The 15,690-nt window shown below is 41.8% G+C and overlaps 1 protein-coding gene and 1 long non-coding RNA gene across 3 annotated transcripts in view; one reads left to right on the top strand and one right to left on the bottom strand.

The window, feature by feature from the left end:
- Positions 1–1,545: 1,545 nt before the first annotated feature.
- LOC135299541 (uncharacterized) lies at positions 1,546–4,988 on the bottom strand. The gene is made up of 2 exons (XR_010361513.1): positions 4,868–4,988; positions 1,546–4,755 (listed from the first exon to the last, which is right to left on the bottom strand). It is a non-coding gene; the product is annotated as an uncharacterized LOC135299541 (long non-coding RNA).
- Positions 4,989–5,056: 68 nt separating this feature from the next.
- KIAA0232 (KIAA0232 ortholog) overlaps positions 5,057–15,690 on the top strand; it is a 65,304-nt gene continuing 54,670 nt past the window's right edge. For both annotated transcript variants that reach the window (XM_064418737.1, XM_064418738.1), the window contains exon 1: positions 5,057–5,193. The gene's annotated coding sequence lies outside the window, so the exon portion shown is untranslated. The remainder of the gene's footprint in view (positions 5,194–15,690) is intronic.

Consider the following 15,690-nt stretch of genomic DNA (forward strand, 5'->3'; position numbering starts at 1 on the left):
AAATAACCCATTAATACACAAATGAATCCTTTTCTATTACCAGGGACTGCAATAGAATATATTGCTAAGAAAATGCTAAGGAAAAGAATAATACCTTCAGTGCAGTTGCTTTAAGAACTCAATAAAATTTCGAGTGTTTCTTTCACCTTTCATTTTTTATAGATCATTAATAAAGATGGTAGTACATTCATTCCAAAATCTGTGGCCAGATCGTTAGCTATGAGAATGCATTCAAGTCTGTTTTCAGCACTTCCACTGACTGAGAATAGGGTCAATATCTGGAGAAAATGGTGGTGGAATTAATGTAGAAAAATATTGTATCTCTGATGAGCAAGACAAGGATTGGTTGCTGATGCTGCAGGCTACTCAAGGATGTTTAATTGTATTCATGAACTATTTGTAACACAGTGAGCTGCCAAAACCTCAGACATTTCCAACATGGTAATTCTGGAATGGCTGTAGTATATAGGAAAAAACAGATGTCATAATGTGTTTCATCTAGTTTAAAACTTAACATGTAATTAACTTAATAGCTTGACAATAGCTGATGTAGCAACAAATACAATGCAATTAAATTCATACCTCATTATGACATAAAATTCTTCTACATATGCATTACAAAAAACAATGAGATTTTGAGACACTGGTATATTTAATGGTGACTAATTGTCCTTAAAATGCAATTGCATGTAATACTTGCTTTGTATTTCATCACTTGTGAAAATGGTTTTATTTTTGTAACACTGTACTTCCTGTAGTTCTTTCATTACGCCACAAGTGAAAGCTATTCCCTGGTGTATGGTTTCGGATGCTGTATCTAGGTACTTGGACCTCTACATTCATTATGTAATGTTTTCATTTTTCTAATCTTTTTGTATTGCTTGGCTGTTTGTACAAACTGCTGCAGACAATTATCATGGTTCTTTATAATTTTCTCTGAGTACTTTTTATGATAGACTTCAGGTGGTCAGTTTTAGGCACACAGCATCATGTTGAGACAGAGTCCTGTTCATGTATTACTTTGAGCTGTCCAAGGGTTTCTCAAGGTATTATTAGAGTTTCTCAATTGTTCGTAGTGCAGAATGAAAAAGGATAAGAGTAACACTGAAGCCAAATAATTTTTAAAAAGTAGAGTCCTAAAGAAATACCAACACCAAGCCCAGAGACTTGTTACAGAACGGCAATGCCTGACCTGCAGTTTCTGTGACAGTTTCCTACATGCAGTTTCTGTTCAAAGAAAACAAAAATACATTTTGAGGTTATAGTGATCAAGTTGGATTAAACAGAAAATAAATTTACTTTGAATTACGTAATTGATTTTTCAAGTGACTCAGATCTTCCAACACTACTGTGTTCCTATTAAAGATATTGAAACCTCTTTGAGAGGAGTCTGAAAGGAAAAGGGTTGCACTGTGGCCTAATGAAAGCCCCACTAAAATGTAATGTAACATTCCATTCACTGCAGTAGATGAGGTCCTTGATGCTGACAACAGAGTGGTCCTCTGATTCTGTGGGTATGTACAGCTTGGTTTTTGGTACAGCACAGGGATATTATTAGGAAAGAGGGATCAGTAAAAAGGAATCTGAAACCTGATCTAGTGCTGAGGAATGCCTTTTGAATGTGTCATTTGAACGGAGTTATTACTTCTGGGAGGTGTGAATGTCTTTGCTAAAAACCTGAAATGGATCCTGAAAAGAAGGAAAAAAGTTAGGCAAGCCTTTGTGGAATTAAGAAAAGTAGTTTCAAAGAGATAACTATAATTTTGAATCTGTGCATCAAGATTTCAAATAAAACTCACCATGAGTCTGTTGGATATTCCCTATTTCAGTTTACATTAACATCCATCCATTTACTAGATTTTAAAAACACATTATAGCTTTATGTATATATTTAGATCCTGCACATTTAGATGATCTTTTAAGTTCTTGGAATACATATATTCCCTCACAAATTGTACTGTAGCTCTGTTTCTAAAATGCTGAATGGGCAGATTGTTTTTATCAAGCATTTCATATGAACGGTTTATGAACTGTGAACAAGAGAATTGTCTACTGATTGGTTATCATGACTTTCAAAGCTAACTGATACTTAATCCTTGCTCGGGGAAAATCAGGGGATTTTTATTGCACCTACAAGGGAATTTTAGGGAATATTATAAACTGACTGATTTTAAGGAAGTAAGAGGAATGGCTGACAATAAAATGCTTACAAGCTGTGGCTATGTAATACTAAACTGCTGTGCAATTTCTCCTTCAGTAGGTTACTTAAAGGAAAAATAATGTATTATGAAATGGACACATTTTTAGAAATTTATTGGAGACCCTTTCAGCAGGGATCACAATGAAAAGGGAAATGGTCTACTTGCTGAGGCTGACAGCTAAAGGCACAAGTCCATCAGTCACTCAGTCGTGGTTTAGAATTCTTTTCAACACAGATCATTTAGCCTTCATTTTCCAAACAAGTGCTGTCACCTACAACGCACACCCACATAGTTGTTCTCAGGGTGCAGGTTGTCACACAGAGGCAATAAACAGGGCTCCCACAGAAAACTCCCATCTTTGATAGCACTTCAGAAAGGAAAAACCACTGATTGCAGCTCACATCTCTATCCCTACAGCTTTTTGGAGGAAAAGTTCATTAGCTGCTTTGCATGCCAAGGGACCAGCTGTCCTTCAGCACATGGAGCTACTCTGATTGACCAGGAGGACAAGTGGGAAATAAGCCCACAGCAGCGCCAGCACGGCATATGGTCATGTACCAGCTGTTTCTGAAATGCTTGCCAAACGGAGATCAGAACTGGGTTGGTTGTTAGGAAAATAAAAACCAACAAAAACCAACAAACAAAAAAGTTCCACTGTCGGAATTCCTGAGATCTGACCACAAAACCAGAATTGTCAATTTGAAATGTCACACAGCAACTATGGGAATATTCAGAATAATCTGTCATTGGCCTCCATGCTCTGGCTTGCTCCATTAGGAGAACACCAATGTTCTGAGCATCTGCTCCTTCTACAAACCTTCAGAGAAAAAAAAATGGTTAAAAAGGGTGAAACAGAGTGGATTTGTATTGATGATATACATTACTAATACATGGAAGATATGTGCAGAGGACTGTATGGAGATTGATTTAAATTGGTACCAATTGTTACTACAGACAAATCTTAGGTGCCTCATATTTTAGTACATCTTATTCTACCTTGAAAAGGGGAATTCAAATTCTGAGCTCCTGAACAAAAGGAGATTTGATAGTGATTGGTGCGAGTTGTGTTAGTGGTGGTGAAATGCTTCTGATAAACCCGGGGAATGACTCAGCAGAAAACAGTCAGCAGGATTTTTCCCCCAAAGCTTTTCAGTTTCAGCTTTTCATAACAAGAAAATAACTTGAACAGTAATTAAATAGTTCAGAGAACAATTCTGTCCTTTCATCACACAGTTTAAAGCACTACTTTCTCTTTAGATTTCTCCCAAAATACTCCTGCAAGGTTTGGAGAAAGTAACTGATTAACTGCACGTTCATACAACATCAATGAATGCCTCAGTGACGTTTAAGAGAATGCTGGTAGTTCATGTAGCTACACAATCTTGCATACTTAACTTTTGGCTAGCCTGTCAGATTTATGACAAAATTAGGCGCTAAGGATGTTCAAAATTGGCAAACCCTAGCTAAAACAAAAATAAGAATAATGTTGCTCTGTATCAGGAAATGAATATATAGGCTGGGAGGCAATGTTTGCATGCATGCTTCTTATGAGATGTAGTTTTTATACACAGACTTAACTTGTTGAAAGGCCTAAATGGGACCACATCCCGTACTGGGGGATCATGTTTTCAAAGGCAATCTTGGTTCCATTGACTGAAGATGTTGTGCACAAAAGAAGCAGTGTGAGCCAACACGGATGACATACTGCATTTTGGAACTCTAGGAGCCACACGTTGAGCAGTGAACAAAAGGAAGAAAACCTCAGGATTACACACACAGAAGACTTACTCTGACATCTTACATAATATTGACTTTCCTTAGGCCCATACGTGTTCATGTATTTGAGAAATGTGGGGTGGTAGTGTTCACCTGAAAAGGGCATCATTATTTTCCTAATTAAGAAGCTTAACGAGTACTTTGGTGTGTCTTGTCATATTTTCAGCCTTACAGTGGCCCATTTTCACCCATCTACTATGCTAAAAATGTTGCCCTTTCATTACTCCAGGGTTGTGTAAACAGTTGTGATTAAACTGGCATTTAATCAATTAGAACAAAATCCCCGCGGCTCCCGAGGACCTCACCTACTAAACCCGACTTTCAATGGCAACAATCTCCTAACAGACTACTTCCCTTCCAGACGGGCTTTCATTGCGCAGTAAAATAAACTTTTATTTGTTAACCTCGCTCTCGGAGTCGTTCAGGATTTCAAAAGGCCCTCACATGACAAACACCGCTACGCTCCATCATTATCCCCCGCTCCCTCCCTCGCATTCCTGCGCCGGCCCTGCCCGGGTGCTCCCCTCCCGGCGGCGCGGCGCTCCTGAGGGGCGCGGGTGCTTCCGCCCGCCGGCTCTCCCGCCTCAGCGGCGGCCCCGCGGGCCCGCCCGGGGGCTGCCGAGCGCCGGGCCCGCCGCTTCCCTCCTCAGGCGGACAGCGCGGCGCTCTCCGGGCGGGCGGGAGGCTGTACAACCAGGGCAAAGGACACTTCCCCTGCTCCCCCCGCCCTTCCTGCGCCGCGGCCCCGGCATGAGGGCGGCTCGCCGGCGCCCGGGCCCTGCGGACGACAGAGATAGGGACAGGGATGAGTGCGGGGCAGAGCAAGCGGACCGGTCCCGTCATCCCCCGCCTCCCGCCCATGGGCGCGATGGTCGCTAGCCCCTTCCCACCCGCGCGGCGCAGCCCCGCGGCTCTGCGATCGGGGATCCGGGCCGCCCTCTGGGCGGAGGGATACGGGGCGGAGCCGGCGGCGCGGTCCGCCGGGGCGCTGAGTCCCGTTGCCGGGTGACGGAGCGGCCGGCCCGGCCCCCTCCCTCCCTCCTTCCCTCCCCGTGGCGCTGGAACCGCCGCCGCCGCCGGTTTACGTAACGCCTCCCGGGGCAGGTCCCGGCTCCGTCCCGCCCGCCTCACTCGGGGACGGCAGCAGCGGGACGGAGTCCGCTGCCTCCTCCGGCTGCCAGAGGCCCCAGGGCCCCGCTCTGCGCCACCACGGCAGGTAAATGCCCGCCGCGGGCCCGGGGAGCAGAGGGAGGGGCAGGGCTGAAGGGAGGGAGGGAGAGTGGCAGCCGCCCTGCCCGTGGAACGGGAGGACGGAGCCGGGAGGCGGCGGCGGGCGCCCTTCCCCTCCCCCGCTTCCTTCCCACCGCTGCGATGGGACAGGCGGGCTGGACCCCCGGGAGCGCCGGGCCGGCGGCTCGGGGCCCGGCCGGGAAGGCCCGCGCATCCCTGCCCGCTCCGCTAACAGCCCGGGAAGAGGAGGAGTTGCGGGGCCGGGCCTGCTCCCGCCGGGAGGACGGCTTCCCGGGACGGCGCGTCCCGCTCTCGGGTTGCGCCTGGCGCAGCGCGGCGGGAGCGTGCCGGGGGGCGCGGGAGGAAGGGGCCGGGGAGGGGGTGACAGGAGCGCCGGGGGCCGGGCGGGGGGCGGCTGCCGGCCGGCGGCGGGCAGGGCTCGGGGGCGGGGCCGGGGGCCCGGCCGGGGTGCCCCGGTCAGAGCGCTGCCCGGGAGGGGAGCTCAGCCCTCCCTGGCTGCCGCCGGCCCCGGCGCTCTTCCATCCCGGCGGGACCCGGCGCCAGGTGAGCGGCTTGTGCCGCGGCCGGGAGGAAGGCGCCAGCCTGGAGCGGGAGCTGCGGCTCGGTGCCCTCGGGCTGGTTCACGCCCGGGAGCAGAGGAGGAGAAGGAGGGAGGGAAAGGCGGCACCCAGAACCCACCCGCCGCGGGTGCCGGCCCGCGCCGGTGTCATCTGGCGCCAGCAGACGGCAAAGCGGAGGATGCGGCGGTTCGGGTCGGAGTAGGGAGATCCCTATCCGGGCAGCGCCTCGCCTGCCCCGCCTGACCCCGCGGTTGAGGTGACGGCGTTGTAGCGCTGGCGGCCCCGGCTGGCGCTCACGCCGTGACCTTTCATCCTGTGCGGGCGTTCAGAGGGCAGCGGCCGGGGAGGGGGAGCTGGGGACGGGCCGGGGCCGATGGAAAGCGCCCCGGCTGAGCCGCGGCGTTACAGCGCTGCCCCGGGGGCCGATCTGGCGGGGCTCGCTCCCCTCTTCTTTTTTTTTTTTTTTTTTTTTTTTTTTCTTCCCCTTCCAGCAGCATTGTCCTTTAGGGCCTATTGAAGGCAAAAGGCGGATAGGAGGGCTAGGGCTGCTGCTGTTTGAGGAGGCGGAGCTGGGCTGATGGGAGACTGACGGCAGCCGCATCCTATGGGCGCCGGGAGCCGGGCGCCGCTGGGGCGGGACCGCCGGCCGCGGCCTCTCGCGGGCGATGGGCGGGGTGGGGGACAAGGTTTGGCGAAGGTTACAGCTGAATGCAGAAGTGACACAAACTGACACTTCGCTCCGGCAAACTCGTTTCCATCCTCTCCTCGAGTTGTCTCGATTAAAAGTGTACACGCATTGAATCGTGTTATGAAACTTTGAGAAGAGCGAAAGCGCGGTGCTTTTTTTTTTCCCTGTCTTGTCTTTGTTTTAATTACTCATTGCAGTACCTGATACTGATCTGAAGGGTGAAAATAGTACGATTTGCTTGTCTTTCCTTTCAAATAAAACGCCTTCCTGTATTCTGATGTTTACTGTGTGTAAGTGATTCGGTCTGTAATTTATAAGCTTGCGATCAGAGGCCTCTGTGATATGTGTTGTTGCTTTTCTTCATTCACACCCTTTAAAATGTTTACAGTTTCTCTTGTACGCAGTATATTTCTTCTGTGTTCTTGGAATGAAGTGGGAATTGACGAAACCAATTGACTTTGGTTTCGTAGCTGTCAAAAGTGAACTCGTGATGATTCAGTAGATAATTGTGTAAAACAAAGTACTTCACCGCAGTGCTTAAACCCTAGGTATTGCAAACTCCTCACAATCCATGTTAGTCTGTAACTGACGTTTTTCTTTATTATTTAAGACAAAAATATGCCTTACAAAAGTAAATGACATGGAACTTGATTGTTACTTGACATGTAACTGTACAGATTTTATTTTGTACTAATCCTCCATCTGCTGTTTCTTGTTAGTATGGATATGCTAAAATGGTAGTGTACAATCATTCTCTTCTAGTCAATAAAGAATATCACTAGGTATCCAAATCTTCTCTTTTCATCATTGAGATGTAAGAGGGAATGTAAGTGACTTGAATGAAATTAATAGTATGTTATATATTCCTAATGTTATTTATTTTCAAAGACTTGACAATTATAGGGGAAATCCTGAGACAGGCCATTAAAAGCCTCAGCAGTGTATATCCCCACCGTGTTCTGCTTGACATTGATATTAACACGTGTACAGTGACAGAATTGTATGTTTGGGGCACCATTGGGATTAAGACCCTTGGAGTCCACAGATTCTCTTAAATTTGGGTTGGGTATATGACCCTCCATGTTTTCTGCTCATGAGCAGTGGAATTGGAAGGAAAGAAAGAGTCAAAGAGATCTATATGTGACCTAGGAAGAAAAAATGGAGACCTTGAACTTCTTTTACCTTATTATGCCTGTTTCATAGGCATATTTCAGCATTCTCCACTGCTTTTGTTGTTGCTGCTGTTTGTTATTCTTCCAAGTAAGAGAAATTCCATAGGGGTAAAATGATGTCAGCATTTTCCTTTGCTCATTTGCTGTGCATTCTAGCCTGAATAGGGTCAGAGGAAGATCTAGATACTATTCAAAACTTCATTTTTTGTCCATCTTGAGCATCTTGTTTCTAGGCAAATAGGGGGAATAAAGCAGCCAAGGGGTTGCACAGGTGAATTTCCTTGAAAGATTTTACTAGGTTTTAGCCATAGTTGTAGAGTCAGAATAGACACTTTATATACTTAGCTGGAATCCTAGCAAAATCATGTCTCAGTTTGCTGCTTCTTTAAGCAATAGCTAATAACTGAAAGTAACAATTTATAATAGGATAGGCAACAATGTCTGGTAAAGCAGAACGTGGTGAAGGCAGTAAGACTTAGAATTTCAGTAGAGTTGGAGAGGTAGCAGGAAATACTCCCATTATCTGCATTTCTAATAGAGCTTGGAATACAGATGATCTTGTAGAAGCTATTTAATATGTTCTGTTTGTTGGGATAGTCTGTTTTTAGGATATTCTTCTGTCTCGTGGAACAGAGATTGGAATCCTTCATTTTTGTCCACGAAAAGTGACAGGCTGGTTGGATAATTTGTAAATGGGATTGCAGAAATGAGTTGTGTTGTCCATCCCCATAATCCAGCCCCAAGAATTTTTTCCAACTAAAGTCAATCACATGATACAAAAGAAAAAATTTCAAATGAGTATTGGTATGCTTAGTTACATTTCAATACCCAGACAAAAGGAAAATTGTCTGATTGGAAGGAAAATTATGGTTTTTTGTTAATTTGGATACACTTTACCAGATTTTTCTAGACAGAAGTACCATATAACTGCAGGACTGTCAAAATGTTTTAGTAGAAAAAGGTCTAGATGGGCTAGTTATAATATTTTTACTAGAAAGCATCTTGCTTTACTTTCCTGAAAGTTGGTTGTGTACATTTTAATGGATGTTCAGAGATTGAAAGTATATTTTATTGGCCCACAGAGGTGGTTGGGGGTGGGGGGAAGGGTTGAGTAGCTTAAACATTCAGTACAAAGATTATTCTTTCACAGACATCTTACTAGCAGCTATTTCTGTAGCTTTATTGGAAGCTACTGAGTATTTGAAATTTTTAATTATCTACTTCCTTTATAATTTCATATGCAGGATGTTGGGACTACCTGCATAATACTATACATTGTTTGTTTTGTTTCTGCATCTAAATTCTGTTCATAACTTTGATACCAAAGAGGACATATGGAAAGTGTCTTTCCAAGAGATTTATTTCTGAGGCAGTAGTGTATAAATTTAAATAATGAAGTATTTAAATTCATTTTTCAATCTTGTGATATTACATGTAATATTTTAATTATATTAGTGTGGAGATATAAATTATATATTTAAATTCATTTTTTCAGTTCTGATATTACATGTAAGTTTAATTATATCTTGCTAAGTCTGTGCTCAGGCTTGCTGTAGTCATTTTCATTTTACTATAATTTGGGGAATGTTTAAATTTCTGGGTTTTGCTTTATTGATGAAGAAATGTCAAATATGCAGTCCATACTAGTGTTAATTGTGTCTGTAACTTTCTAGGCCTTTAGAAAGGATTGCATGTGAAAATTTATACTCTGTGCAAAAAGGTTTGTTAATAAATAAAAATAAATTGTAACAGGGATGAAATTTGAATAATTTTGTGGAGTTTTTATGGCTTTTAAAAATCTTTCTCTAGTTAGTATTAAATTTACCAAATGAGCAAGGTCTGCTGTATAGAGTACTTGGCTGGGATTGAGAAAAGAGACCTGCATGAAGTTTTCTTCTATCAGCTGTACCTCTGAGTGAATTCCAGTGACATTTCATTTTCATGTGCTTGTGTTTAAGGTGCTGTATGGAAAGGAGTAGCTGTTATCCCTTTTGTTGGTTGTTAAATTGTGTGAGTTTGTTTTTATGGTTTGGTTAGATGGACTAGCTTGGTTGTAGAAGAATTCTGAAAGGAGACATGATTGCCTTGCCAGTGAGATTTTGCATATATAGACTGGGAAGATAGTACAGAGAGAAGGAGAGATAAGGGAGTAAGAGACTGGGGGTAGCTGAAGGCCAGAAAAAATAAAGCAACCTGACATAAGATGGTTCAGCTTCAACATCAGAGCAGCAGAGCAGAGTTGCAAGATCCATATCCTCTGCAGGGTTATTCCAGGTAGTGTTAGCATAGTCAGGGCTTGGATTGAGATGATAATCATCAACAGTAAAATGGGAAAACATGCCAAAACATACACAGATTGATTAAAGAAGTTATTTTGTTAATTTAGCATGTGTCATATGTATTTTTTAAGAAAGCAGTGTGTTTTATTAGCCTAAAGGAAAAGGTCTGCTTGAAGAATCACTGATGAAGAAATCAGTAATGCCTATTGCTGCCACTGGATGAATAATTAATTCTCACTAGATCCTTGTGACACTGTAATGTGTTATTATGAACTTGAACCAAAATTGAAGACTGTGGCTGAGTGGATGTGCAACTTTAAAACATTGCATTGTATTTAGGACACTGGAATGTCCTGAAAGAAATGGAGCCAGCTTCCATTTCTTTTGTTGGGTTCATATCTTTACTTTTTAAGGTACAGGAAAAGTTTTTACTGTTTCATGATATTTGATTCTGCTCTCTGAAGACTTTGAACTAATTACTGCTACCAATTATCTAAGACTACTGTTCAGTGAATTCCTCTTCTAGTTCTGTTTTCTGAGGTAGAAGTTCAATCCACTGCGTATTCAAGTCTTGCATTTGACAGTGAAACTGAATTACCTTTAGTAATTTTTGTTTTATTGATGTTTTTATAGCAGTTTTGATGGAAGTCATGTTGAATTGTGTGAGGTGACACAAAAGTTTTAAAATGCCTCTATAAATTCAGATATTAGTGTATCATAAGCAGATGATTTTTTCATCAGCCACTCTGAACTGAATATCTTACTGACTTCTGAGAAACCTCCAAGTTCCAGTTTTTAGTAACTTTGTTCTTGAATTGTGAAAGAAATGCCTTGGTTAACAGTACAGTAACTTCCTTGAAGAGAATTAATGTAATGCTGACCTGCTGTTTTTGTAAGAGGTTTTCTGGTTGCAGTTTAGTAAAATGACCTTTTCGTCTGTCATTTGAAGTATTAAGCAGCAAATGTATTATTTTAAGAGCAATATTAAATTGTCTCACTTAGTAATTTTTTTAAATAAGTAGTGTTTTTAAACAACATACTTAATCATAAAAGTGGAGATATGGTAACAAATATCATCACTGTTTTTTATGGAAAAAAGACAGCCTGGCAGCCTTGCAACATAAACTGAACAATAAATGCCTATGCAAATTCGTGTAAATGCTAAAATATAAATTATTTAATGTTGACTTGCTGTTCTCTTCCAAATTGAAAAGTATCCTACTTCGAATCTCAATTTCATAAATAGAAGTTCATTTACTAATATTTTGGGATAAAAATCAGAGGTGGTAGAGAGGCAGGGGAAAAGTATTTGAAACAATTTCCTTTGTAGGTCTACCATATTTTATGTGCTGTAAATTCAGTATCTTCTCTGCTGGTTAAGTTGTAGAGCTTGCAAATTCAACTTGTCAGAACTCTTTGTGTTTACTGAGCCTCCTGTGGCTGACACATCCTGTAAGTTTTTACACTCTTATTAATGAAAACATTGTCTATATATGACGTCCAACTGAATTTAGAGAAACTTTTTTATATTAAAATAACTGTTGAAAAGGCTGGATAGTTAGGTGAAGTTATATTTGTTCTCAAACTCTTTATGAGGCTATTTAAAGCTTTTCAGCAAAATAGTAATTAACTCCCTGAGCTGCAGACCAAGTACAGAAAACATCAATAGTAAGTATTCAGGAAAGACCTTCATACAAATTAAAGAAATTAATAAACCAGAGTAAAGTATACAGGGTGGTCTTTAATGACTTAGCTGTTTATATACAGATGATTATTAACCTTGCAAGTATAAATAGCAGGACAAATATCGTAGCTTTTAAATGAACACTGATGGTTGGATCTTTGGCATTCATAATTCATTCTCCTTTTCCTTGCCTGACTGAAAGATGCAGTGTGTGCCAGAGTAAATTGTATATTAATTGAAATAAATCCTGTATGATTGCACTACAAGAGTGGCCACTGGATTCTGGCTGATATGAAGAGCGCTGAATATTTTATCAGGGTGGTCCCAGTGGTGGCCTGGAGGATGATTCCACCTGGTGGCTGCCTGTGCCTGGGAGGAGTCTGCAGCACATGTTGGGGTACATGGGTGGGTGCCTGTGTCTGCTCACTGAGGTGCTCAGAACTGGGGTCACGTCTGTTTTCATGCACACACGTGTAACTTGGTGCATGGGCCTCCAAGCATGAGCATCCCACTTGGGAGTGGAGTTCAAATACAGGCAAGTACCTGTTGGTAGCAGATAGTTTGAACTGCTCTAAAAGTTAAGTAAATAAAGGACATCAGGAGGGCAGGAAAGAAAATGATCAAATAGTCAAGAGCATATGTCTAGTCTTTCCATTACTTGACTGCATCCTGTATTGTGTTTTAAAAACATATATTCCTGCATATTTTCTAGGTGATACCAAGGCTAGTAAATGTAGTGAGAAACAAGTAGTAGAAAGCTTACAGAGTTTATCTGCCAAAAATCCTGAAGATAAATGCCTTGGTGAACTCAAAATATGTGCATCTGTGTGATCACAGTTCTATTTGGTTCTGTTGTCTGTTAACTCCATTAATGTTGCCCTAAATCTGAGGAAGTGTTATTGAAGTACGATGATGGTAATCAATGATGTGTAGTCTGTTGCTTGTGTACATAGTAAAAGGTACTGCTTTTGATAAATATTGTCCATGTGAAGATTCTCATGGGACTGAAGAGAAAAGACTGTAGCTATCTCCTCCTTGAAGTTGCATCTTGAAAAGTATTTCTCCCCAGAATTTCTCAGGTCCAGTAGCAGCCCATCCAGGCAATCCCTCTGTAACAAACTGAGGTAAACAAGGGAGAACAAGATGCGTGTCTCTGGCATTGCCCTGGTGCACTGTTAAGATCTGCAAGTTTGAACTGAAATACTTAAGTCATACAACAGTCTTCAGTGGTAAAAGAAATGTTGCAGAAAGGTCTGAAAGCTGATGTGGTACTGAAATTACACTGATGGTTGGGGGGTGAAGTGTGAAGTGAGGCAACTTCTCAGTGTTTGAGGTCTGCACATGCTGCCTTCTGCACTACCACACATTCTCTTGGGTTCTCCACACTTGGGTAATCCATCCTATTCTCAGTTAGTTACAGGGCAACACCTGCCTCTCTCCCAGCAAATCTGAAGGAACCAGTAATTTCTTTATCACCAGGCTACCATTTGAGACTTTGTCTGCTGGATGTTACAAGTACAGGGTATGGTTGCATGGTGCCTAGTGAATTTCTGTAAAAATATTGGAAGTAAATATCATACCTATTAAAGTACCTGAATTGGCTTCCACACTTCACATTCCTAAGAAATATTGTCTGAAATAATTTGATTTGAATTAGCTAACATGTAGCTTCTGCATTCTGCCTTCCTAATGTTTTCTTGTTATTCTTAAGTGGATCTAATAGTGGGTTGCTGCTGAAAGGGGCAACCCCACTTCCTCTCTTATGCCACACGTAGAAATTCCGTAGTGAGGGAGTGAGTTGATCACTGATTTCTATTTTTTGAAGACTGGGTTACCAGAAATGAGATCTTTCTATTTGGAACAAAAAATTGATACAGTTCATGTCTGCAACCACGCAGTGGGTGTGTTAAGTACAAGGACAGGAGGGTGGAAACATGGAGGGGAGGATGAGAGCACCAGTGGAATGTCTTGTCTTCTCTTGGTGGCAGTGTGCAGTGGCAGTGCAGTTCCTGTTACACTAACTCACCTTCAAGTCATCCACAAAGATTTCTCTGTCAAAATGCTGCTGCTGTTGTTCTCTGGGAAGTTTGTTACTACTGCTGTAAAAATGATCACTTCTGGTTTTTGCAAACAGGTACTTGTGCTGGCAGCAGTAGTAATTCCTTTAAGTCTTTGTATGACATGGTTTTAATGAATTTTTAATGTGAAAAATAGTTACCAAAATTCTTTGTCATTAGATGCTGATGTATGTTTTTAAAGTTCTAAAAAGTTATCATACACCTAAGTTATGCTATATGTGTACATTTTTTTGTTCCTGCTAAGTTAAAAAAAAAGTAGTCATATTTAAACAAAGTAAAATTTGGTTCAAACACCAGTGTAGACAGTAACAAACTAAATAGGGAAAAAATTCTGATGTCAGTTTATGTTTGCTGGTTTTTAAGTTTAGAATGGAATTATTAGTACTCTATTGGTAGCTGGATAACCTATTGGACAAATTCTTAAATAATGTAATTGTTGCCATTGTTAATGGCAGACAGGCATTTGATAATAGTGAGGCAGCATTTCACTTCTCTAGATTCAGGCAATTTATAGGTGTCTTCCCATTTCTTAAATTTGATCAATGGAGGTATTTTTAACAGTTTCAAGTCCTTCTTAAATAGCAAAATTTTTGGAGATACAATTCTTTGGGTTGAGGTGGTTTCAGATTACAGATGTGCTGTACTTAAACATATCTGGTGCAATTGCATAATCTGTGGTACCAGAGATTGTTTTGTCATGTTTTATTTTGTCATTTAGAAATGCTCTGAGTTCCATTCTGTTTGTTGAAGTGGTATCTATGTGCTGCATAATGACATGCTTGCTTTTGGGATTTTTTAATGCAGCTTTAATATTGCGCTGACCTCCTGAAGCAGTTTCTTGAGTGATGCTATGGAATAAAAATACTTCCATCTTGAAGATAAAATTTGCTTCTCAAATTATCAAGACTCCCACTGAACCATGATCTGCAAAACTTGCCAACTATTAGGCTTATTAATGATTTTTTTTAAAGTTGTATTATATATACTGAAGGACAACTTCATAAGTCTCCACTCTGCAGAGATGATTCTTTACAAGCCTGCTGTAATGAGAACCTTTTCAAAGGAGTCTTGTTTATGAAGGCACATTCAAACCTTGCAATTCTATGACATTATGAAGTTTTGGGGTGTACATAGTGTTTGCAGATTTTGTTGTTAGGTCATGCTTTTCCCCTTTCTGTCTTGCCTTTTTTCCTTAGCCTAAAAGTTTTACATTTTTAAGTTTACATACATATTGGTTTTGCAGAAGTAAAGAATACACAGATGACAAGAATTTGGGGTTTTTGATATGCAACTGACCCCCTAGTGCAAGTGTCTCACCTGCTAATTCTGCCATCCCTTAACAGTTGTTTCCCATGGCTCAGTTTTTGCTCCCTGACAGGATTGATGTTTTGACATCTTTAAACAAAGTTCCTGTGTGTTAATAACGTGCAGCCCTGTGAGTGGATCAGCTTGTTGCACTCCTCCAGCAACTATTTTTTTGAAGTGTTGTTCTTGTATGATGGTAACCATAAATGTTTTATAAGAACAGTTGTACTGGTTCAGACAAAGGCTTTGACAAACCCTGCACTTGTCTGCAACATCATCTCCAAAGGAGCAGTTAGGGACAAAAACAGAACAGGGAGAATGATACCTCCCCTAAATTCTTCCTCAGCCATACACTATTTTCAGCCTAGGGGATTTCCTGACCGTGATATGGTTTGTCTAGTTGAAAATTCTCAAGGGATCTCTGTTACTCGATTTCCATTGAAGGCCATCTAATTTTTTTTTTTTTTTTTTTTTTGAGTCTTTGATATCTCTTGCAAGGAATTCTTCTAGCTGTTGTGTGAAGTTTTGTATGTAGATCTTACTAACTCATTAGTACTTTCTAGTAACAAAAAATAGATGTTGAACAGTCAGTCTCTATCCATGGAGAGACATGGATTAATAGCTCACAACTCACTGATTTATGCCTAAATAGTATCAGGTAGTTATTGCCCCTCTGCCTCATTTCAAGTTTGCCTG

The sequence above is a fragment of the Passer domesticus genome, chromosome 4 (genome assembly GCF_036417665.1).
Source record: "Passer domesticus isolate bPasDom1 chromosome 4, bPasDom1.hap1, whole genome shotgun sequence".
Classification (NCBI taxonomy): Eukaryota; Metazoa; Chordata; class Aves; order Passeriformes; family Passeridae; genus Passer; species Passer domesticus.